This window comes from Poromitra crassiceps (genome assembly GCF_964638095.1).
Source record: "Poromitra crassiceps genome assembly, chromosome: 11".
Taxonomy (NCBI): Eukaryota; Metazoa; Chordata; class Actinopteri; order Beryciformes; family Melamphaidae; genus Poromitra; species Poromitra crassiceps.
The window spans coordinates 18,183,721-18,209,953 of NC_139643.1; the positions used below are offsets into that span (position 1 = coordinate 18,183,721).

Below are 26,233 nucleotides of genomic sequence, written 5' to 3' on the forward strand. Positions count from 1 at the left end.
CTAAATGACTTGTTGGCTTGTGGAATGTTAAAATAGATTTAGGACTGTAGACATGTTTGAAATGTTTTGAAATTGTGCCATAGTCATTTAACTTTAGTTAAAGATGCCATATTATGTTCAAGATGGCACAGTATGACATTTTTCATTACTATTATGACAGATCAAATATTAATGAGTTCTCCCTTTTTGGGTTTGACGATACAATTGAATTGCGTTTAAATGATCCACACAATGAAACACCCGCCCACGTGCGGTGTGGTGGTCACTTGTGATTGGGGGAGATTCCCCCTCTAGTCAGGAGCCAATCAAAATGGGTTTAATGTGTGAAAGCAACAAATACCCACAGACAATAGGGAAAAGATCTTAGTCTCATACATGTGTTTGTATAGTATATAAGATTTATGTTGATGGTTTTTGTTTTACTGTTTAATTCTGTTTACTTACTGTTTAAAGCCTTCAAGGAAATATGTGCCTTATTCTTCTGTCATGTTGAGCTTGAACCATACATGACTTAAGTCATGTTTTAGATGTGTGTGGTTCTCAAAGTGGGGTCCTGGGACCACCAGGGGTCCTTGAGGGGGTTCCAGGTGGTCCCCAGCAAATGGATGAATTGTTGGATTCACTCACTAAAGTGCTACTGGAAATAAAAGTAACGCCACTTGTTTCCTTAGAGGGGTATATATCTGTCTATTTTACTTTTTTTTACTTTTTATTTTATTTTATTCTTCTAATGTAATGGATTTTGCTTATTGTTCTTTTACATGAACCTTATATTTTTATTGAAATCGTTTTGGTTCGACATGTGCCTTTTTTAATCTATTTTATTTCAAGTACTTTGAATTGCCTGTGTAGCAAATGGCACGTCCTGATATCGCCGTGTTGGTGTTGTTCCCAGACCATATTTTTTTCCTAGTATGGGCCGGGATGACCACGCCCCAAACTCATTTGATTGGTCGCCGCAACTGCTTCTTCAGAAGAAGACTTCCTGAAAACATGCGCCAAGTAAAAAAGATGTGGTTGAGATTAGGGTTAGGTGTTTCGTTTTTAACCACGAATATACCCGAACCAAATTGTTGTACTTGCCTAACATTAATGTTTTAAAATAAGAAAAGTATTGTGGCGCCCAATCAAATGAGTTCCAGCCCATACTAGGAAAAAATATCTATCTGGGAATAACACCAACACGGCGATATCAGGACATGCATAATAAAATATACGGTAACCCTTTTTTTTTTTACAGGTCCCTAACTACATATGTACACCAATACTGTGTAATTACATTGGTGTTCATGTATAATTACAAATAGTTCATATGTAGTTACTTATGAACTATTTGTAATTAGACATGAACACAATGTAATTACTGTAATTACATTGGTGTTCATATGTAGTTACATGTTACTGGACCTGTGAAGAAGCTACAGCCTGGGACAGAGATTGCTAAAACCCAGGGGTGGATTTGAGCCACTGAACTTATTGCAAAGCATGCAGCTTTAACCACTCAGCCACCAGGGCTTTCTGACTTTCATTGTGGAGTTTGAGAGGAGAACGAATGTAATTATTACACAGTTACATTGGTGTTCATATGTAGTTAGGCACCTGTAAAATAAAGGGTTACCGAATAATATACTATTAAAAAAAAACTGCCTTAAAAACCATTAGCCTATTTTTAAGAAGAATTATCGTTTTGATCATAGTTGTCTGTTATCTCTCTACCTACAATACAGTCGTGGGATTTTGGACAAAATCAAATTGAACAGAAAATATTCTCAGATTTGGGTCAGAGAGACAAAATCTCATCAAATGTTGGTCTGTGGATCTAATGTGGACTAAATGAGGGTTCTTTATGAAAAAGGTTGACAATCACTGGTTTAGATTGTAAGGAATTTGATTACAGCAGGATGATTGTATAATAAGGTATGTTATTTTATGCTCATGGGTTTTAATAAAGCAAAGTATTGCATCATGTGGATTGACGTTTGATTTGATAAACTGAACTGAAGAATTTAGGTAGCTACTTAATCCCCAAGGGCAAATTCCTCTGTTACAGCAGCAACAACATACAAATAGACAGAATATAGCTTACTGCATAGATGGCTTGCCCGCAGCTCGGCTGCTGCGTGGCCAATGAGACAGCATCACTGATGATGTCAGATTTATGACATCACTGATGATGTCACAGTGGTATTTATGACATCACTGATGATGTCACAGTGGGATTTAGCCTACTGCATAGATAGATAATAAAATATGAATAAAACTAAAAATAAGAAATATGCGTAGCAGTGAATATAAATTAGTGACATAATTGGTCTATCCAAGTCTTACCTACAAATACAGTATAAAATGGTCAATGTAATCCCTTATAACTATTACTACTATACTCTAATAGTGCTATAATACTAATAGTATTACTACCACTACTTACTCAGATACTGATATACGAGGGATCAACCGAGCAGCATTTTGGTGAACAAACCGCGTCACTGGGTGGCAACGGCAATGGAAACACTATGTGGTTTTAGTCCAGGCTTTTACTGTACATGGTTTTATCTGGCAGTTACGTGGTTTTAGGTCTGGCCGTTACATGGTTTTATCAGGCTGTTAGGTGGTTTTAGGTCTGGCTGTTAACCTTCAAAATAAAAGCCCAAAACTCACACCTAGACCTTCATAATAAAAGCCCAAAACACACACAGACCTCTTACACACACAACACAACTCTGGGCCGGAGTTCCACCAAACTGCCTGATAGCCTGATAATCTAGTTATAAATAAAAGGCCATAAACGTCTCATTCTGATATCAGTATATCAGGGAGGAAACTGGAGCGCCCGGAGGAAACCCTGCACGAACACAGGGAGAACATGCAAACTCCATACAGGGAGGACCTGGGAAGGACCGGGGTTCGAACCCAGGAACTTCTTACTGTGAGGCAGCAGCGATAACCACTGACGCCTTGGGCACACATATCATGTCACGTGGCCCAAAATTACCAATTTGGACTGTATTCTCAATCTTTTGAAAGTGTTGTCCGACAACGCCACCTAGGATTTGCCAAGAGGCTAGGACTCTGTACAAAGGCTACACAGGTTCTTTACACCAGGGTTGAGCAGAATTAAAATACTAAAACCAAGGGTAGAAAAAGTAACAATGTTTATTGATTAAAATGTGCCCCAAACCCAGCCCAGTCCATCCACATCCTTGCGTCCACCGGTCTGAGGTAGTCCTGTTTCCCACTCCGGTCCATCCTAAGGGGGACCAGAACACAGGAGTCAAACCCCCAATGGCCCAGAGTACTCAGGCCCAGAGTCAAAAGACAAACTGCCAGGGCCCGTAGGCCTACATGGTGTGGAGCAGCTTTCTACCCCGGTGATGCGCGCGCATTTATGAGATGACGTTGCACAGAAACCCGTCTACAAACTCTGCCAGGTAATTGGGGTGCGGTATAGAGGCGTGGTTAGAGTGGTTGAGGCGTGGCCTGCTCCTGAACCTAAATTAACATTAATTAACTTCCATGTTTTCTAATAGCCTACATAATTACATCAATCACCTACAGACTTTTCAAACAGATTTGATTGCATGATGATGTTTTCTTTGTTGTGTTTGTGAGGGCCAGATTTTCTAGTATTCAATATCTATATCTTTACCCCTAAAATAACATTTTACATCAGTAATAGAGCTACAACACTGATCAGATCCAATTGTATATAGGCTATCTATAAATCCATCTATATATAGATGATATATTATTATAAGATATCAAATTAGATCATATAATACAATTAAGAGAATAGCCTATATGATTGATAATATAATATGATATTTAGGTGATTGATTAAAAGACACAAAAACATTGGGTTAAACAGGGGTAAGTAGCCTATTTATTTTTGGGGTAAAAAATATCTTAAAATCAAACATGTAGCTCTATTTGATTTTAAGGTGTAACCTACACCAACACACAACATCATCCTGCAATGAAATATGTTTGACAAGTATCCTTCATACTTTTGCCACTAACAGCTACAGCGAACAGGCTCGTCATGCTTTTCCGTGCTGGCCCTATGCTAGGTTTCGACCTAGCCTTGTTTGTAATCAATTCAGCCCAGTGAAAATCAATGAGGCACTGCTAAGCCAATCTGCAGCATTAGAACAGCAGGGCAGACCTCATCATGAACATGTTTTAGATGGCAGGTTCAATTAAACATAGAACAGATTCAACCTTGTCAGTTTACATCAAAGCATACTGTGCAAAGAAGCTGTGCACTTAAATGCCTGTAGTAACTAAGCCCTTTATTGTTATTAACCTGTGGTTTATTGTGACCATCTTGACTGGCTTCATATTAGTTTGTTATGAATCCTAAAAGAGGTCTTCAACATTGTGTTCTGCCTTTTCATAACAATGTTTTTGCCTTTACACAATAGATTATATTACATTATTATTCCTTGTGTACATTATTATATAATGTAATGTAATGTAATGTTTACTCAAAGCAATAAATTCCCCTCACTCACATTTCAAACTGACAGCAGACCAGCTGACAGAACAGATGCTTCCTGAATCAAACTCTGTCTGTCTGTCTGTCTGTCTGTCTGTCTGTCTGTCTGTCTGTCTATCTGTCTGCTCTGTCTGTCTGTCTGTCTGTCTCTGTGTCTGCTCTGTCTGTCTGTCTGTCTCTCTGTCTGCTCTGTCTGTCTGTCTGTCTGTCTCTGTGTCTGCTCTGTCTGTCTGTCTGTCTCTCTGTCTGCTCTGTCTGTCTGTCTGTCTGTCTGTCTGTATCTCTCGCTCTGTTTGTCTGTCTGTCTGTCTGTATCTCTTGCTCTGTTTGTCTGTCTGTCTGTCTGTATCTCTTGCTCTGTTTGTCTGTCTGTCTGTCTGTATCTCTTGCTCTGTCTGTCTGTCTGTCTGTCTGTCTGTCTGTCTGTCTGTCTGTCTGTCTGTCTGCTCTGTCTGCTCTGTCTGTCTGTCTGTCTGTCTGCCTGTCTGTCTGTCTGCCTGCCTGTCTGTCTGTCTGTCTGTCTGTCTGTCTGTCTGTCTGCCTGTCTGTCTGTCTGTCTGTCTGTCTGTCTGTCTGTCTGTCTGTATCTCTTGCTCTGTCTGTCTCCACCCTCAGGCTTCATCATTTCATGAGCGTGAACTGAAGTGAGCAGGAATTTTCTCTGTGTGCCTCCCGGAGGCCTGGAAATTTGTTTTTCCAAATGAGTGAATTTTGTTTACCATTTGATTTAGAGTGCAGTTTCCCATGGATATTTATTCAATTGTGTGACATCACTTAAATTTTGTGTATTTTATCGATTTTGAATGACGGCTTTTATTTTGAAAAATCCTGACCGGAAGTCAGAAATTCCTGCTCACTACTGGCCATCATTTCCTTGTTCGGTGTGGCGCAGATTATTTTCTCTCTCTCTCCCTCCCCCCCTCCTTCCCTCTCTCTCTCTCTCTCCACCCTCTGTGTTCATCATTTCCTGGTTCATCATTCCCTTGTTCGGTGTGGTGCAGATTATTCTCTCCATCTAAAGGTATTGTAACAGCAGTTTACTGACAATTTTACTCTACTGACTATTCAATGAGACTGTTTGCACTTAGCCTATCATTAGCTTATTACATTTTAGACTAAAAAGAGGAACTCTCAGCTGTTAAAGTTTTGTCTGTGTTAAAACCCCCAAATTCAAAACAACTCAATGCTCTTTTTCAACATGTTAGTTTTAGTGGTGTTAATGTTCAAATCGTCTAAAAGTAGAAGGACTTAGTAGTTAGTTATGTTGCTTTCTTTTGAGGGGAAAACTGCAACAACTTCCTTCAACTTACTGCTACAACTTACTACCACTTACTAGTTATTACTACAACCTTCCTACTACTTGGATGCTTTTGAAAATTCATGAGCAAAAACACAAGATGCTTCATCAACAATATTGTGGAAACTATAGTTTAAAGTTATAATCCATAAGATTTTCATGTAAATAAATGTCTGTTAAGTCACTATAGTGAGTTAACACTGAGCCCATTGATGGAAGCCTTTACATTTCCAGTATTGCAGCATTATGGACTTTGTGTCTGTGGTGACACAGGGTAGGCGGGGCGAACACAATATGAGGGATCAGCGAGTAGCATTTTGGTAAACAAACACGTCACTGGGTGGCAACGGCAATGGAACCCATGGAGCCCGAGTTTGAGCGTCTGACTCTAGTCGGTAGGGCTGTGAATCTTCACTGGCCTCACGATTTGATTCGATTACGATTCAGAGGGCTACGATTCGATTCAATTCGATTACGATTATCGATGCATCTCGATGCATCTTAAATCGATGCATCACTTTTTTTCCCCAATACATGATTTATTTTTTTCTCACTTTCTTTTTTCTCACTGTGTGGCTACTTTTAAAATAAAAGTGCATTTGGAATTTCATTGTATTATGATCCAAATAAACAACTGGATGTACTTCCATTATATTTTATTCGATTATAAAAAAATAAAAAAATAATAATCGATTTTTGACATTTGTGAATCGATGCAGAATCGTGCACGTCCGCATCGCGATGCATCTTATAATTGATTATTTTTTACACCCCTACTAGCCGGCTGACCATGTTTACAATTTAAAAACTGTGACAGTTCACACAACTTTAACACGACATGCATGTATTATACATCAAACTCTAATTCTGCTCTCACAATGCAATGTGAGGTATACTTTTTGAGATATTAACGTTTGTTTGGCACATCTAGATAACTGCCCCCACGTTATGCATTTTTGGGTGGCATGTGACGTCACGCTGATTCGTCCTATAGACACTCTGTAGGTTACTGTAGGTTCCCCACAACTCTTGCAAGCTACTTTTCTCCGGTCTCTGCTAGCATTACGGGTGGTTACTATCGCCGAACAAACTGACTAACATAATAACACTGTTTTGATCTCACCTGCAATTAACACTGATCGCCATAGGTATCCCCCAAGAGAACAAAACTGAAATCTTATGGATTATATATAACTTTAATGTAAGACTTACTTAACCAGGTTTCACCGGCTTCCTGTTGTCAACTAGCTTAGGCCTAAGACCTGAGTTAGCAAAGACGTTATACAACCAACAGCATGAAGCAATAATTATGTTCAAATAAAATAAAGTAATCACAGGACAGTAACATCTCTTGCTATAGTAAAATGGGAGTTAACTTCCTGTCACATGTTGCAGCTCAATCAGAAACCTTTTTGATATTTTTAGATCCACACTCATTCTCACTCTGTCATTGAATTTTAAAAGTCAGACAAATGACTCATCCATGCATTACATCTGTAATGTGTTACTGTGTGTGTGCTGCTCTGCTGTTTAGTTCACTGTACATGATGTGGTTAATGTCTCAATGTTTGTATTACAAACATTAGTGGGTGCGCGACTGCGCGCGCATCACAGGGGTAAAAGCAATTGTAGACTCCTTGACATGTCTGTCTCGGTCTGTCTGACGTGATCTCTGCTCGTTTGAGATGAGCAAGTTCTGCGCAGATTTGACCAGCGCCTTGCTTGCCCCGTTGCATGACGGTTAGAAAGTTGTCCGACTTGCTCCGTCCTGCCCGCCTGCGTGAGTCACGTGAATCTCGTGAGAGCGAGGCGGGCGCAGATTTGGAGCGAGGCGCCGCAGTTGCTCCCCACCAACTGCGCCCGACTGCGGATGACAGAGGATGACGAGAAATGCATCCAGCTGAGCGCCCATTGGTTCAACACAGGTGCATGACAAACCCACAGTGAAGTGTAGAAACTTCAATTTTATGTCACTCTACATTTTACATAAATACCACCTGTAATGCCTACATTAACAATAAAATAAGTAATCTGAAGGGCTGGGTCATTTGAGCAGTGAGTGTGGGTGGTGCTAATGCATCTTTTAATTTGTTTACAAACTGCTGTTAAGCAAAACTGTAGAAGAAGAAAAGCAGCAGTGAGTGTGCCGTCAGGGTTGTTCGACTTGTTGACTCCTCGCCTGACTGCGCTCGGCTGCTCTCGTCTGCTTTCCAGGCGAGGCAGCAGTCAACTCACCGAGTGTGTGGAGCATACATGTCTAATGTGTGGAGTGGCTTTCTACCCCGGTGATGCGCGCGCATCTATGTGATGACGTTGCACAGAAACCCGTCTATCCACCTTATTTTTGAATGCCCCACTGTAAAAATAATTATGGGTACAAGGTCCGGTTTAACGTGACTTATTGTTGCTGCTTGCCATTTCCTTTGTTATACTCTTTGGCTGCAGACCCGAATTATAAACCGCAAACCGGAGTACGTTATAAATGTTCTAAATATAGTCACGTTATAAACAACTAACCAACGCTGGGGGTCCGTATGGAAACAGTGTTACTCGAAATGGTTAAAGGGATACACCACTTTTTTGGAAGTTTAGCTCATTTGCCACATCCCCCCCACATAATCAAGATACACCATGCCTTACCGGCACTGTCTGCTCAGTTTACAGTGAGCTACAGTCGTGAAGTTAGTAATTATCGCCATAGAATGGAGGCTAATGGTACAGCTGTTAAAAATCTGCCAAAACACACATCTCACTGTGCCAAAATACATGTTGTGCTTCGTGTACTCACCACACGATGAAATATTAATCCAAAATGCACATAATTGGTCTTTTTGGAAGGAAAAGAGGTAGCCGGCACTACTTTCCAAACATGGCTGCCGACCTCTTTTCCTTCCAAAAAGACCAATTATGTGCATTTTGGATTAATATTTCATCGTGTGGTGAGTACCTGAAGCACAACATGTATTTTGGCGCCGTGAGATGTGTGTTTTGGCAGATTTTTAACAGCTGTAGCATTAGCCTCCATTCTATGGCGATAATTACTAACTTCACGACTGTAGCTCACTGTAAACTGAGTGTACAGTGCCGGTAAGGCATGGTGTATCTTGGTTATGTTGGGGGGATGTGGCAAATGAGCTAAACTTCCAAAAAAGTGGAGTTTCCTTTTAAAAGTTAAATCAATTTGGTCATTCAGTGGCGTTTTACTGCCATGTAAAGTAACTAACGCTAGCTGCTAGCATTAGCCACAGTAGGCGACTACCCATAATGCATTACGTTATCCCAGCACCCGAACGGCATTTAATGCATAAAATAAAGCTGAAAACGAAAACCAGATTTCTAAATAGCCGTTATTTATCGTTATTGGATCAACTGAGTAATCTAAATGGTTACTTTGATCGTCTACATTTTTTCTAAGCTTATAAAAGTGACATAATAACCCTTACGGCTGTAGAGCAGAATGGTGTGGAAGTTAAAAACCGAATCTAAGAAAAAACCCTCAGATACCCTCAGAAACCCTCTAAGAAAGAGGCAGTCACACAGTCCTGGAATAGATAGTTGGTCTGCTTTATTGTAAGTTCACAACTCTCATATAGGCCTCCTGGCACGCAAGTCTCATTCAGGAAGTCACAGGGACCACCCTGTTGCTCTGAGGCGGCCCTCTGCTTCCCGAGATAAGACCTACTCCCAACTTCCTTGAGAGAAACAATTTCACTGTTCCATGCCTGTGCGTCTCGCAAAATTCCACCACTCTTTTTGACCTTCAAAGGTCAAACCTGTGCCGTAGATCTTTTGCGCACACAGGCATCAAACAGTGACCCCGCAGTTCCTTTTCATGGCATAAAAATAACAGTTATATATTGGAATACATGACCTTATATTAACAGGTGTTACAATCTGTAAAATATATGCTACATTTAAGACAAAACCTACTACAAATGAAATTATGAAATTTAGGGTGAAATTTTAAAAAATAAAACCACAATCTTTTCATGATGAAATGTAGAAAATAAAAGTAAACCACAATATTTTCAGAGAAATATCTCTATAACCTCATCCACTCCCCCTTATAGACATATTTTTCTGATCAACTGTTCTTTAAGCATTGCAATTGCTTTTTCAAATTAACATGAACCTTACATTACTATACCCAAATATGTATGGCATACTGGATATGAAAACAAAAATACATGGGCCCCTCTTTTCCAATGCCTCCCTTAACCTCTCTTTTTAATCCTTGGTTTAGACTACAAAACTTAACCAGAAATAAAAATAAAAATAAAGTCAAAATAATAAACATATATAAGGATGTCTTTGATTAAGTATTCAGATATAGACCACCCTGTTATAACATATATTCCTTTAGAACACGGCTCTCTCGAATACTCGATTCTGATTGGTCAATCAACAATATTCACCGGTCATTATTTCTCGACAACCGACCGCTGCTCTGCCACACCTGGATTAATCAGTTGATAAGAGCTTTTTGTCCGCAGACGCTACTAATTAGGCCAACCAGTTGCAGCTGTGGTGTCTTGTGTGCCAATTACGAATGAAACCGCTTTGTGTTGAAAACGCTATTAAAAAATCTATTTGAATAATTATTTTTGTCAGATTATTGAATGATTTAGTTGTAGGCCGTGTTCTAAGCGGGATAATGTATGCTGAGCCGGTGATTACTGGAAATAATGACCTTCAGGTGAATATTAAGCCCTCCGCTGCGCGTCGGGCTAAATCATTCACCTGTCGGTCATTATTTCCACAGTAATCACCGGCTCAGTATACATTATCCCTTACATATACTGGTATAATGGCACACCACCTAGGTATATACCTAGTATATATGTGTGTGTGTGTGTGTGTGTGTGTGTGTGTGTGTGTGTGTGTGTGTGGGTGTGGGTGTTTTGAAACAAACCTCTATGAAGCGTCCTTGGTTCGATCCCCATGATAGGACAGCTAACTCAGGGAACAGTTACAGCTACTTTCCGGCCAATGCACCATTGTTTTGTCGTTGTTGTTGTTTTTCTGGCTTCAGGCTGTTAGGTTTAGGATTAGTGTTCCATAGGAGTTAACCATCACACTCTTCAGTCTGACCTACTCCCCGGAATGTTCTATAGGGGTCAACCATCACACTCTTCAGCCCGATGATTGCCTATAGCTGACCAACAGCTCCCACCATCAACCTTGCTTTTCCAATTCAAATTGTTGTTATTTTATTACAAATGCACATCCTGTTCCTTTCTAATTCATCTGTCCCCCATGGTATACTTCAACCTCAGCTAGCAAAGACCAGGAGCCTGTACTACGAAGCTAGTTTAACAGATCCGCGATAAGTCCCTTTGATCTGGTTTGACTGAACAGGATCAAAGCTATCTAGTTTAAGGATACTACGATGCTGGTTTTCTAGTCGATAACTGGAGCTGGGATCTGCCTGTGCACGCGCACGTTTTTCGCTCGTGCACAGGCGCGCGTCCACGCGAAAGAGGTGCGCTAGCCAATCACATTATGAACAGCTGAGTTGATCCACGCCCACACCCATTTCCACACCCATTTCCTCATTCAGCGCAGCCACAGTGTGATCAGAGATTTTTGCGGATATTTACTGTATCCGCGATTTAATGTCAGAATGAAAATCCGCGTTGGATAGTCTGCTGAAGGGCTGTCTAAAGCAGCAGCTTGTATTCACATCAGTCATTTGATTTACTTTGATCAGCGATTTCTGTCTGATACAGCTGCATTGATACAGGCAGCAGCAACAAATGTAAAAGTGTAATCTCAGTCTATACATTTCCACAATCTGTAAGCCTATTTAGACCATAGATTTAGAAATGCATGCTCAATGAATAATGATCTCTATCACTCATGTGTGTGGTTGCACTGATCGAATAATTCATATATAAAATAGCCTAGTATAAAGCCTAATAGCCTACTATAAAAGAGAAAACTGCTGAACTGAATTGAGACGATGCGGGCATATCATTGATAAAAACTAGCCTATTTTTGCTCATATATTGGCATACAGCCTACAGGACACAGTTCCAGCTGAAAGATGCAAGAATAGCCTGCATATTTAGTATTGGGGCTATCCCATATTTAAACTAATATCTATATTATATGTATAGGCTTTTCTGGCATGTAGGAGAATATCACCCTCACTCCATTTGAGGGTCCGTTCATGATATGCGCCGCGGTGATTAATAGTGATCATATTTCTCCACGCATCGTTGAGCTGTTAAGACATAAAGTGGTAAGTAGGCTTAATTTAATTATGTAGCCTACAGAGCCACGAATGTTTTGCTTGTTCTATTCTCAGTTGACTGCAATCTATTTTTCATATGGCGATCTTATGAATGGTGAGTGACTCCAGAGAGCCGATATTATATGGGTCTCTCATGGATTTTGATCTTATCCTCTGAAGCTAACCTGGTCGCGACCAGGTTAGCTTTGCAGCGTCAGTTGCCATGGTGATTGAAAGTTAACTTGCTTTGTAGTACGGCTAAACCAGGTTTAAACTCAAACTTACTCGGATAAGGCATTAAACTAGCTTCGTAGTACAGGCTACAGAGGTGAACTCAGCAAACCTCATTTCCTGTGTTCACCAGCCTCTGTTATGTCATCGAGGCAGGCTCGGCTTGTTTAAAGATGTATGATTATCAGGATGTATAGTGTTTGAGTATATATAGAGTGTATAGAGTAAGTATGTGTATATATGTATTTATATATATTTGTGTATATTCCTATGTCTATGTACCTATACTAAAACTACATCTAACTACACATGACATGTGTTGATAAATGACTAATACCTACGTGGTCCTCTTATATAGGTCCTAAACCAAAACCCTCATCAATTTTCCAATATTGCATTCGGTCTTCAGACCCCTCTGAACTCTGAAGCCACAATCATTCAAAAACATTTTTGAAGTCACCTCATTTGACGCCCAACACTCCTTCAGCATATCAACAAGTAATGTCTTCACTCTTTGTTGATTTAGTCAATATCTCTGAAATGACATCACATATACCAAAAACATAATACTGACTTCATCATCACCAGAATCAGGATACGTGCATGACGTAGTACATATGCTGATTCTGGCCATGTGCCCATCAGTTCAAAGCTAAATGTGAAAAATAACTCCATCACATGCACATCTGCATACAACTATGACTTGATTATGAGATTTGTGATATGAGAGCCTTATGTGAAGAAAAAGAGAGTAGGTGAGTCAATATATGGTTTAACCCCAAAAAAATTGAAACAAAAGGTTTCTCAATGGATTCTAGTAGTATTGGGTCTCCTAAATAACATACTAAAAGTCTACCAAAATCTACCTCCCAGAAAGCCGCCGTTTCCAAGATGGCGGCCCAGATGGCGGCGAGGAGCTTAAAATGGCTATATCTCAAATTCAGAAAATGATGCAAAGGATTTTTCAACTGATTCTGTTACCCCTGGACATGCTTACGAACATACTAAAAATCCAGGAAAATACACCTAACAGAAAGGCTTAATTTTCAAGATGGCATCCAAAATGGTGTCCGACCAAGCTTAAAATGGCTATATATCTCAATAGAAAAAATATACAAATAATTTTGTCACTTGATTCTGGTACCCCTAGACATACTTAGGAACATACTAAAGAACTACGAAAATGCACCTTCCAAAAAGGCTTCATTTTCAAGATAGTGTCCAAAAAGGCGATCGGGGAGCTTAGAATGGCTATATCTCAAATAGAAAAAAATGTTACAAATGATTGTTTTAACTTCTGGTACCTCTATACATTAAGAACAAGCAAACAATCTAGATAAATATATCTGCTAGAAATGTGTCATTTTCAAAATGGCTGCCAGTAGCTTACATTGGCATATATCTTAAAAATGGTTACTATTCAACCTAAAAAGCTGGTTTTGGTGTTGAACACAATGAATTGCACACTTAATTGTGGTCTTTATTCATCATCATCTTCAAGATCCACTGGGTGAAACTTGTTATGTGGATTGTCACATTCCTGAAGTTGACATGGTCCACAGACAGTTGTACAAGGTAGTCCATGTTTCCTGCATGAGCAGCGGAGTGTCTTGCAGGCAGTGGTACAGTTACAATGAATGACCTTCAAGAGGCTGTCTGGAGCAACATTCATTGTTGACATGAGTGGGACAAATCTATTGTCCTGCAGGTTCCACCCCCAGTCTAGGGCATCCATACCATCATCTGTTCCCATCCAGACCATGACTTGGTAGTATGCTCTACGACAGTGAAATATGGTAGCCGATTCAGTTGGTGGTAGACGTTCAGGCGTTACAGTTGATGAAGCTGAGACAACCTTCTTGCTGAAAATGTTATATCGCATTGTCGCAAGCGAATCTGTGCACTTCCCACCAAAGAGGACAGCCATTGCTTGGCACCCAAGGTCATCGATCACATCTGTTGTCTGGTTTGGTACAGTGAATGCATTGGCACAAGCCCGAATGACAGGATCACCTTTTACAAGTTTCTGGAACGCAGTCTTTTTGCCAACTCCGAAGATCCGAGAAGTTGTGTCACAGCCAGTCACAGCGTGGATGAACATCAACTGAGAACACACTTCATATCCGAGTACTTCTTTCAAATGGTTTATGGCATACACTTTAAAACTGCCATCAGCTTTCGACTTGTCTGATCTGAAATAAAGGCCCTTACTATCTCTCTGTGCATAGTAAAGGAGTAAGACGAGGAGATCAGTATCTTCTCCAATCAGCGTAGTGGTGTGAAGAAGAGATGATCCCACTGCGGCCCTTACTATGTCTACATCAGCATCTCCAAGTGAATTGACCACAGTGCAATTCCGTTCTTTCAGTTCATCACTTATCCTTTTGATCAGTCTCTGTTTATTCAGATCTCTTGACAGGAACTCCTCTTTCTTACCTGATAACTCTGTCTCAGCAGTGAAGTTGACAATGGGATGAATATTGTTTCCTCTTCTTTGATGTGTGTTGTCTTTAACTCATTGAGTGCCATGGACGAGTATGTTCGTCATTTCGTTTAGTAACGTAGAGTGCCAAGGACGAGTATGTTCGTCAATTGCGTTTTTTGACGGTGGGACGTGGATCAAAGCCTCAGGCATCTCCTGTACAAATATGGGAGCTATTGAAGGTGTATAACCTATTTTACGGACTCATTAGGTGGCGCCAGTGCTCTCCAGATTACAGAAAGGTCCGGAAAACAGGAGGAAAAAGCCGTGATCAAAGAGAAACCGATGCATGCTGCAGCCAGAGCCATATAGATTGCTCTGTCTGCAGCTGACGTTGTCTGCGAACCGCAGTCAATCCACGCACACAACTGAGCTCCTCTGCCTCTGTCTGTCTGTCTGCATATAGTTTCTCCACACGATTACCCGCCAGAAAGGCAGCACCCGACGCCGAAGGGCCAAACCTTTCCCTGCAGTCCGGTTTGCCATTTCCTTGTCGCGCTGGGAGCCGCCCGGCGCACAAAAACGAAGCACTCCGAAAATAGACTGGGTGCGTGTAGGCTGTGTGTTAGTGTGGGGAGGAGTTTGCAGCTGAGGGGGGGAGAGGGGGGTGGGGCACGCAGGCACCACACAACTACACCACGTCACTACATCAGAAAATATTAGCTAGAGTCAGTGAATGTGCTTGAAATGCTTCATTTCACAAAAGGCTGAATATCTCAGCTTATAATTTGAAACCTGTCTTTTTGCTCAAAACAGCCTATCTTCTCCGGCTCATAACTAAAGAACGGAAAATGGTATCAATAAACTTTTTTTTGCAGATGATAGAAGAGAGTCTCATCGTTCTTTGTGCGTGTTCGGTGTTTACCTTCGGTGTGGGCCTCGAGAAATCACTGAAAACGCTCTGAAACTCTGGCACTGGGAGCGTCCGTTCTCCAAAAGTGGCTGGCACTCAATGAGTTAATGGATGGCCCTGATGAAAATGACACATTTCTAGCAGATATATTTATCTAGATTGTTTGCTTGTTCTTAATGTATAGAGGTACCAGAAGTTAAAACAATCCTTTGTAACATTTTTTTCTATTTGAGATATGGCCATTCTAAGCTCCCCGATCGCCTTTTTGGACACTATCTTGAAAATGAAGCCTTTCCGGAAGGTGTACTTTCCTAGTTTTTTACTATGTTCATAAGCATGACTAGAGGTACCAGAATCAAGTGAAAAATCATTCGTATAATTCATTTCTATTGCGATATATAGTCATTTTAAGCTTGGTCGGACACCATTTTGGATGCCATCTTGAAAATTAAGCCTTTCTGTTAGGTGTATTTTCCTGGATTTTTAGTATGTTCATAAGCATGTCCAGGGGTAACAGAATCAGTTGAAAAATCCTTTGCATCATTTTCTGAATTTGAGATATAGCCATTTTAAGCTCCTCGCTGCCATCTGGGCCGCCATCTTGGAAACGGCGGCTTTCTGGGAGGTAGATTTTGGTAGACTTTTAGTATGTTATTTAGGAGACCCAATACTACCAGAATCCATTGAGAAACCTTTTGTTTCAATTTTTTTGGGGTTAAGTGCTTTTTTTTCATAGATTGATTCACCTAGAGAGAGAGAGAGAGAGAGAGAGAGTGTGTGCTAGAGAGTGACGGACAGAAGAGTGTCCTCAGGGGAGTTTGGCCATCTAAATGTAAAAGATAGAAAAATAGAGAGATATAAGAAGAAGAAAGGATATTATATATTGTGGATATATTTGATATACTGTGATTACTGTGAAGATGTGTGTAGCTGTGCGTGTAGTTCTTGTTGACGCAAGTAGATGTACTGTTCTCTTCTTTGCGCGCAAGTAGACGTAAGTCCGGCCATTGTTCGCAAAGTGTTTTATATCCTTCAGACAGTCCGGAAGTTCACTTGTACTCCACTTCGTTAGCGTCCCGTGAGACACACAACACTATTAGGTCATATGTTGAGACTCACCGGCACATGGCGATATCCTGTTGACCACTCTCTACTCACAGCTCATCCTCTGAGTCCATTGTGTCTATGTCCTCTCCTGGATACAGGTCAAACAGGTCAGGTCCTTCAAACGCCAACTTGAAGGACAATGGCTCTGCTGTAAAATGTTAGGGTTGTGCTACAACCCACCCGGGTTTTACGAGTGAGAACGAGAGCTCTCACATATTGCCATATCGCTGCCAGGGCAGCGCCACTGGATGAACACTCATTTTACTCCAAAAATGACCTTTTTTTATAAAACCACCCATCCACCAGTAGGTGGCATGGTATGCATGAGAACAGCGCGGCAGCCAGCAATCATTGTGATTGTGTCACGTCCGCCCGCCATCATGCAATCACTTCCACTCATCCAGCTCACTGCACAATCGACGCATCGACGCAGCAAGGCTGGGTAGTGAGAGCTCTCGTTCTCACTCGTAAAACCCGGGTTGTAGCACAACCCTAACGTTTTACTTCGTTCCGAACTCAAGCTCTCACATATTGCCAAAGTCAACCACCCTTGCTGCAGGGAGCACTCCCCAGAGCGACCCTGAGAGGCGTAGGTTAACAACGAACGCATGGCAACTGCCCATGCCCCATCGTGTGGCATCGGAGTGACAACGGCACCACCGTCTAGCAATTGACAGGACCGCACGTGCGAAAAGCGAGCCGGACATATCAAGACTGTAGTACCTAACAACGTGTGATGGGAGGACCCATGAGGCCACAGCGCACATGTCCTCCACTGATGCCCCGCGCAATACTGCGCAAGACGTCACGACGCCTCGCGTAGAATGCACCTTGATACCCTCCGGGGGTGCCTTACCCGCCGCAGAGTATGCCAAAGCAATCGCCTCCACTATCCAGTGTGATAAGTGATCCTCGGAAGGGGTCCGCCCTGGGCCCTCTGCCCGAAACAGACCAACAACTGGTTTGAAGTGCGTAATAAGCGCGTCCTGGCCACGTAGGCCGAGAGCACCCTTACGGGACACAGCATGTGCAGACGTCGCTCCTCGTCCGAACTGAACGGCGGAGGACAGAGTGCTGACAAGTCTACGACCATAGACCTAAAGCTGTCTAGTCCAAGGGCTCGAACGGATGACCCGCGGGCCCGTCCAGCACTGTAACCAAGTCCCATTTGGGAAAGACGCACCGCGACGGCGGGCGCAACTTACGCGCTCCCTTTATGAAGCGCGAGACCAGAGGGAGCGCCCCCACGGGCTACCCTCAATTCCCATGTGGCAAGCAGAAATCGCGACTACATACACCTTAAGCGACTGCGGGGACTGGCCCGCGTCAAGAAGGCTCTGAAGGAAACAGAACTGGTCGCACACCACAGTTCACGGCTATCTTGAAGATAGCACAGCAGCTGCAAGACAGAGGGTTCAAAAGTGCCTGTGCAGCGTGCTCATGCCCAAGGCAAAACACGCACCTATCGTGCCGGTTCATACTCGGCCAATGTAGCCTTACACAAGGCCCATCCCCTCGCTGACTTTCCCTGCTCAGTAGCACAAGAGAAAGCAGGAAGCTAATCACTAACATAGCAAGCTCCCGCAGGCCGCACCCTGTTAGCGGGAGTACCGTTTAAGCAGGCTAGCAACTAGCGTGAAGCACAGGCTAGACAGTAAGCAACCCGGAGGCTAGCGAACGTGCGCGTGCAACGGTAATGTAAGCGGCAATAGCCTAGCCCGAAGGGAAGGCAACAACACCCACAACCCGAGAGAACAAGCGTGAACAAGCCACTAGCTAGCGTAAGCACTGAGAGACAAGCGTGAGCTACCACAAGCGTGCGCACAAGCCAGTGAAGCGAGCCTCTACCCTGAGTAACACGGGGAAGCGAGCGTGACCGCAAGCTGAAAGCCAGCGGCTCGCGAAGCTAGTCAATCTCAGAAGAAACTTCTCAGAGGAAGTTACAATCTAGTACAGTGGTGCCCAATTTGGGGCCCGCGGGCCAAGTTTGGCTCTTTTTTTTTTTGCCCGCCACGGATTTGGGGGTAAAAAAATATTTTTTCTTTGTTGCCCGACGTGCCCGATTATGCAGTCCGCGCCTGAATGGAGATGTCGGGGCTCTTCTATCTACGATTAACGTTAATTTTGTGCAGCTGGTATTCTCTCTCCCCGACTCTATCACACGGGTGTGAGGCATTGCTATCTGAGGATTGATTGCTCCTGATTGGTTGGCTGAATCACCTGGTTGGGGGGTGAGCTCTGATATTTGATCCCTTCCCAGTCACTGGCTTTACACCAGCTCAGCAAGATGGACAGATCATCATCACGGCAGTGGCACACTGACAAAAAAAGTTTAGGATGGAGTGGCAAGACGAGTATTTTTTTCCCCGAAGTAAATTCAACAGCGGTTTGTCTCATTTGCAGACAGAGTGGCTGTCTTGAAAGAGTACAATATACGTCGCCACTACAAAACTGATTTTCAAAGTACCTTGAGGATTTTTCAAGTTGTGAATTCAGTCAAATTTCTCTCTTGATTACAAAGGTGGAAAATACAACTGTTTTTAACTGGGTGTTTACTGATTAAATGTTTAAGCTCCCCACAAATGCAGATGTTTTTTTAAATATATATAACCAATTGCAAATTATTACAATTACCAAACGGATAAAAAGTAGATTATTATATTGAAATGTTATTTTAGATTTAGAATGTAAATTTTCTATAAAACACAATACATTTTAATGTAATTCCACAACGTTTATTTTTGACCCTCGGCCCTCCACCCAGATTGAGTTTTGGCCCTTCATGGGAAATAATTTGGGCACCCCTGATCTAGTAGATGCTATTTGCACGGCGGCAAAGCAACACTTAGCAGAAAAGCAAATCTGGCTAAGAGCGTAAGTACTGAGAGAAGCGGCTAACACACTCGTGTGAAGCGAGCTTACCTAGCTAGCGTATTCGCTCAGCTAAATATCTCAGAGCGCTCCCCCAGTCCGGGGACGAAGCCAGTAATAGCTACACAAGCAGTATGTGCTAACACATAATAGGCGAACACTCTTAGCCTAGAGGAACGGGTCCCTAGCTAGGCAAAAGGGTAGAAGGTAAATAAGGAAGCTTACCACCTCTGGAGTGAGCTAAAGCAACCTCCAAGCCGTGCCCTGAGAACAGGGCGAATAACCGAGCCTATTGTCTAGCTACGGCTAGCGTGAGAGGACGTTACTAGCTAATCCTTTAATAGCTACAAGCGAACCCCGTATGCTAGCGCACGTGCACGCGCGCTGGAGCGTAATCGGCTATGCCTACCCGAGTGGGAAGGCAAGCTACAGCCTGTCTTAACCCAAAGGAAAGCAAGCATGACTAGCCACTTTCCAACTGAGGCTAGTATAATGAACTGAGAGACCAGCACAAGCTAACACATCTGTGAAGTGAGCCTCTACCCTGAGTACACACGGGAAAGCGAGCATAACCGTCCGCTGAAGCTAGCAGGTAGCAAAGCTGTCAGTCTCAAGAAAACTCCTCATGCCGAGGAGAAGGTCAATAATACGCTAGTCGAGGCTAGCAGAATGAGCTAACAATAGAAGGCGAAAACAGTCTTCGCTTTCGATGACTTCTGCCGCCCGAGGCGAAGAGGACAGGTTCGGAGCCCCGATGCCTGTCTGGGTCTCGTCCGCCGAACGCCTGTAGTTTGGTGGGCTGTCAAGACGGAGGTAGCTTCGGCTAACAAAGCAACTTTAGTTAGCATATCCTGGAGCAAAACATCCGAGCGACCACCAGTGAGCTGGATGAAAGCGAAGTGATTGCATGATGGCGGGCGGACGTGACGCAATCACAGCGATTGCTGGGTGCTGCGCCTTTCTCATGCATACCATGCCACCTGCTGGTGGATGGTTGGTTTTATAAAAAAAAAAACATTTTTGGAGTAAAATGAGTGTTCATCCAGTGGCGCTGCCCTGGCAGCGATATGGCAATATGAATGAATGAATGAATGAATGAATTTTATTATGGATAATGCAGACAAATATCCAAGGGATAACATGAAAAGTGTTATACACTTATTTCCATCATGGTCCCTGATCTTAAGAACATGACATACAGTAATATAAGAGCATCAGATAAAACAATACAAATCAGACAAAGGATAAATGGAACTTGAGATTAAAACAAACATACCATAAAACAACGATAAAAACAATAAAAGGAACTAGAAATTAAAACAAACATACCATAAAACGACGGGGGACTCTACTCGTATTTTATCCTAGTTTACTCATCAAGAATTTTTTCAAAAGGTTTTTAAAACCATTCAGGGAATTGGCCAGCCTGATTTCGTTGGGGATTTTGTTCCACTCTTCCCCCCCAGAATAGAGGAACGTGCTTCTTCCAACTTTGCTCTTCAAATTAGGCAATTTCAGATCTGCTACACTGGCTCTTGTGTTCCGGCTATGGATGTCCCGGACATATTGGAAGTACTTGTTGAAATACAAGTAATATGTAAATATGTGAGAGCTTGAGTTCGAAACGAAGTAAAACCCTCATAGACGTCTTTTTTTTGTCAAGTTAAAACCATCTATTACACCGGAAGAAGCACCCATAGGCATCATGGCAGCGAGAAATAAGGTGGATAGGCTCTGTCGACTGCAGCCAAGGACAGCCTACCGCCTGGCATTGACCAGGCAAACATGTCCGCCAAAATGCCTTGGAAAAACCGTGTTTTAACAAACTGATTTATTTAGTGTGTTTTTACTGGTTTTCATTACCGAGAGCGTGTTTTAGAGAATTATGAGGCCTCTGCTCGTACTATCTCATTAAAAACCTTGTGAATGAGCAACACTAACAGAATCATAACCTACAACAAACGGGCACCACCTTACCTCAAAACAGGCTGAGCGAACAAGCCACAGTGTGCACAAGCACCGTCCGCAAAACTCCATTGGGGAAACTTATTTTTAACTACAAGGCGTTAGATATAATCTGCAATAACATTTATCTTCCAAAACGAAATAAATCATGCCACGGAGGCATTAGCTAATCACCACAGAGCTGCACGAATCAGTTAATTTGCTCGTTTTCTCCCCAGTATGACAGAGCAAGCGCTCCGAGTATGAACACCTCCGCCCGAGCGTGGAGTGCGTTCCCGGTTTGCAGAGCTCTGCTGCTCAGAGCCTGGCTTCTGTCAGCTGAGGTGACTGACTCGTCCTTGTTCTTCAGATCTCCAAAAACGAAAACCAGATTTCTAAATAGGCGTTATTTTGATAAACTGAGCACGTACTAAATGGTTACTTTGACTGTCTCCATTTTTTTCTAAACTTATAAAAGTGACATATTAACCCTTAACGGCTGTAGAGCAGAACGGCCCCGCTGTAAAACCCTCATAGACGGTTTTCACAGAATGGTCACTCCTCCACCTTGTGTCTTTTTTCTTCTTCTGTAAAACACTGCAACAGGAAGTGAGCTAGGGTTCAATTTAGAAGAATGTTTTTGTTGTCAAGTTAAAACCGTCTATAGGGCAGGCGAGGCCACGCAACAGCCGAGCTGCGTATGCGAGCTGCAGGGCGGGCGAGGCCGCGAGCCTGCAGATGCCTATACCTGTAAAATCATCATCATCATCATCAAAATGGGAGCTAGGGCTCTGTCTGTTTCTCTGCCCCACTGTGATTGTCCCACTGTGATGTCATAAATCCCACTGTGACATCATCAGTGATGTCATAAATCCCACTGTGACATCATCAGTGATGTCATAAATCCCTCATAAATGCCACTGATGAAATCCCACTGTGATGTCATCAGTGATGTCATAAATCCCCCTGTGACATCATCAGTGATGTCATAAATCCCCCTGTGACATCATCAGTGATGTCATAAATCTGACGTCATCAGTGATGCTGGTGTCATTGGCCACACAGCAGCCGAGCTGGGTAGTAGTAGTGGGCGAGCGTAGGAATCGAAATTCAAATAAGACACTACTAAAGGGCTCATTATGCTTTTTGCATCAGTGAGGAACAGGAGTGTCTGCGCGGAAAAGTGACATCAAATCAGCAGACACGCCCCTCCGCAAGGCTCCGTGCGGACGCTTTTCGCCTGGCCGTGCGCACCCCGAATTTTGTAACTACGCGGACGTGGACGCGGACGCGGCTGGGCGGACAAAGTGGAGTTTTCAAGACTCGCGCTCAATTCCGCGAGCAGAAACCTGCACAGAGTATAAAAGCTCCACACGTTTCCTCGTCAGGATTCCGTGTCTCTCATTTCCGTGCGGCCGGCCAAAGCGTCAAGCATAATCCAGGCTTAACTCAACCCAAACCTGACCTCCAAATTCATCATCATCAGCAACATGTCCTGCACATGTTGCACATAATTAAACTAAATAAACAACTTAACTACAATGTCACTAACATTTTTGCTGCATCTTGACATTGAATGAAACAATAAAGGCTTGTTTGAGATGACTCTGGCTCGCCTGGAAAGCAGGTGAGAGCAGCCGAGTGCAATCAGAGTGCCCAATCAGAGGCAGAGAAGGGCGGGTCATTCCTTTGCCATCCTAGGAAAAAAATATTGCCTCCTCCGTCGCTGGAAGCGTGCTGACATAAGATGTTGAGTCTGACCACGTGAGACTACCTCAGACCTGGTTAGACCGCTTTCGTGTCAGACTAGACTAGCTAGCAGCCAAATAGATTTCTTAATCAATTGGAAACAATGCAAACCAAAGTGTTTCAGAGAACAATATATTATTAGATAAATACACTAGCTGGCATTTATATGTTATCACTGTATTGTCGACTTTTGCAAGACGAGCTGCTAAAGTCTTTCAAATCATGAACCTGCTGTTTGCAGATGGCGTTCATAGTGTCATAATATCCATCATGTGTTCTCTTTGTGGTCATAAAGAACATTGTTTTATTTGTGACTTTTAGTGGACGCTTGATAAACTCTAGTTAGGTTGTAATCTCAGTTCACTGTATTGGTGAAATATGCAGGACGTGTCAAAACTAGTCTGTAAGCTCAGATACATGTTGTGTTTCTGTTGATACACTGAGCAAAACACTCCAACACAGCAGAACTTCATCACGTGATCTGTCATTCCTCTGCCTCAGGGCCTATGTGCTCAGACCTGGTTTCTGGCACCATGTTAGACTGGTTTGCTGTCAGAAAGATGTTTATAGACTTTGATAGTGAAGTTATGAGGACATGGCCGCACCCTCATCAAATGTGCACACACCAAGAACTGACAAAGGAGAATAAGCAGCATCTTCTCTCTCTCTCTCTCTCTCTCTCTCTCTCTCTCTCTCTCTCTCTCTCTCTATCTCTCTCTCTCTCTCTCCATCTCTCTCTCTCTCTCTCTCTCTCTCCCTCTCTCTCTCTCTATACAGCTGAAGGCAGGTCTCTGTGACTTGATCTGGATCCTGTGATTTCAGCAGGCAAACATGTTTCAAGGTAAAACCACATTTTTATTTCTGAAGAAAAACAAAAGTGCTAACCATCAACAGGGTGGCTACAGTGTCTGTAAAATTAAAGTGTAAAATTTTAATTGTTTTAAAAGAACACCAACATTTTGGGAGATTCGCCTATTTGCCATCTTCCATAGATAGTTGAAGATAGTTGCCTGTCTTTTCCCTGTGCGCATAGTAGAAAATTTGTGAGAGCTTAGCACAATGAATGGTACTGGCTAGCAGGCCCCTATGGTGGGGTTAAGGAGCTGGTTTGGTTCTTGATATGATTATTAACAATTCCTAAAATATTAATAATCATAAAAGTATTAAATTTGTCAGAAAATATGGTAGTTCTCTATCATTTAGCGACACCAGCATGAGATAAGGCCCACGCACCTGTCTAACAGTTTTCTTATGACTATTAGGCACCAAACCACATCAAATCAGTCAATCAGTTAATAATTGTAGTTGTAAAATTGGAAGGTGAAAGTCCATACACTGGGCATCTTCACAGTTAACCACAGATGGTGTGTTGCAGGAATAATCAGTAGAGGCTTATAGAACAAAAGTTTTATTTAACCACAATATTGAATATCAATAATAGATAAACAATCAATCATCTAGGACTGTCCCAAACGACTATTTTCTTCTCGATTAATCTAACAACAATTTTTTAGATTAGTTGATAATCTAACGATTTTTTTTTTAGAAATATACTGAACCTCAAATTCAAAAGGATTGCTGACAGATTAATGTTTAAACTGGAGTAATATGCAGTTAAGATAATCACTGGCAAATACATGTTTTCATTAGTGTGCGGCAAGGAAAGTAATTGAAATAATTAAACTTAGATTAATTAAGTGCAGGGATGCAAATTCATGGGTACTGAAAAAGGTGACACATACCAGGAGTAGGGATGGGAATTGATAAGATTTTAGCGATTCCGAATCCATTTTCGATTCTGCTTATCGATCCGATTCCTTATCGATTCTCTTATCGATTCTCATTGGGCAAGGGGGAAAAAAAAGAGTACAAACGGGTTTATTAACATTAATTTTCTTTTAGATTATTATTATTATTATAATTATGTATTATTATTCAGCTCTGAGATCAGATTGCTCTTTTCAATCCCATACCAAGCAGGGATCAGTGTGTCTGTTAAACTGGCTCTGTTTGGGGGTTTGTATTTTGGGTTGAGCATCTTTGTCATCTCCCTATAGAAAATATATAGTGGGAATGAATGAAACAGAACTAGTGGTTAGAATGACAACATGCAACTTTGGACATTTTACTTTAGCTGGCATGTCAGACAAACTTATGCTCGGGGACATTCGTTTACCCTCGCCTCGGTCATTTTACTCTTCCCTGCCTGGGTGAATGGAGGGGCTAGAGCTGCACAAGAAGTAGGCTACTCGCTGCAGCCTCTGACCCAAAGCGACTACCAGCCCCTGAACCAGTCTGACTCTGAACGTCATCATCCTCTAAATTAAATGGATGGAAATGGAGTATTGGTGAAATCTGGTTTACACAATAGACAGGGTCTGGAGGAGTTTACTCTCCATATTAACAGATGACGCGCTGCTGTTAGCCGCGCTGCTGTTAGCCACGTTTATCGTCACTCCATAGCACATCAAAAACGTGACATTCCTCCAAAATTATTGCATGCTGTGTGGACAAATGTTTCTGCATATTGCTAGTATTTCCCCCCTTTGACGAAATAGAGGTTTTGTAAGCATTGCAAGTGGCACTGTGGTCATCGTTTTGCTTCTGCCTAGACGCCATGGTGGCTGGAAACAAAACAAGGCTGCGTTGCGTGCGTGTCGCAGCGTGTGACGTCATCGCGCATGCAATCGATAGTGGAATCATTCAGGACGTTGGCTAACGATTCCAAGGAATCGATCCACTGGGACCCGGTTCTCAACAAGAACCGGTTCTCGATTCCCATCCCTAACCAGGAGAGACATAAAACCGCTCAGAAATCCTCCTATTTTAATGAAAAAGGTGACTGTAACCTAAAGGTGACATAGCTTACATCTCTGTAATCAGGGGCGGTTTAAGGATTAGACCTTTGGGGGGCTCAGCCCCCAATCAGAACATCCCGGACCGCAGACCCCCTAGGGAGAAAATTGTGT

The 26,233-nt window shown here is 42.4% G+C and overlaps 1 long non-coding RNA gene across 1 annotated transcript in view; it reads left to right on the plus strand.

The window, feature by feature from the left end:
• The first annotated feature begins 5,453 nt into the window (after window positions 1-5,453).
• LOC310785528 overlaps window positions 5,454-26,233 on the plus strand; it is a 32,729-nt gene continuing 11,949 nt past the window's right edge. Inside the window, exons 1-2 of the long non-coding RNA XR_014553180.1 lie at window positions 5,454-5,516; window positions 24,042-24,105. This is a non-coding gene — a long non-coding RNA (uncharacterized lncRNA). The remainder of the gene's footprint in view (window positions 5,517-24,041; window positions 24,106-26,233) is intronic.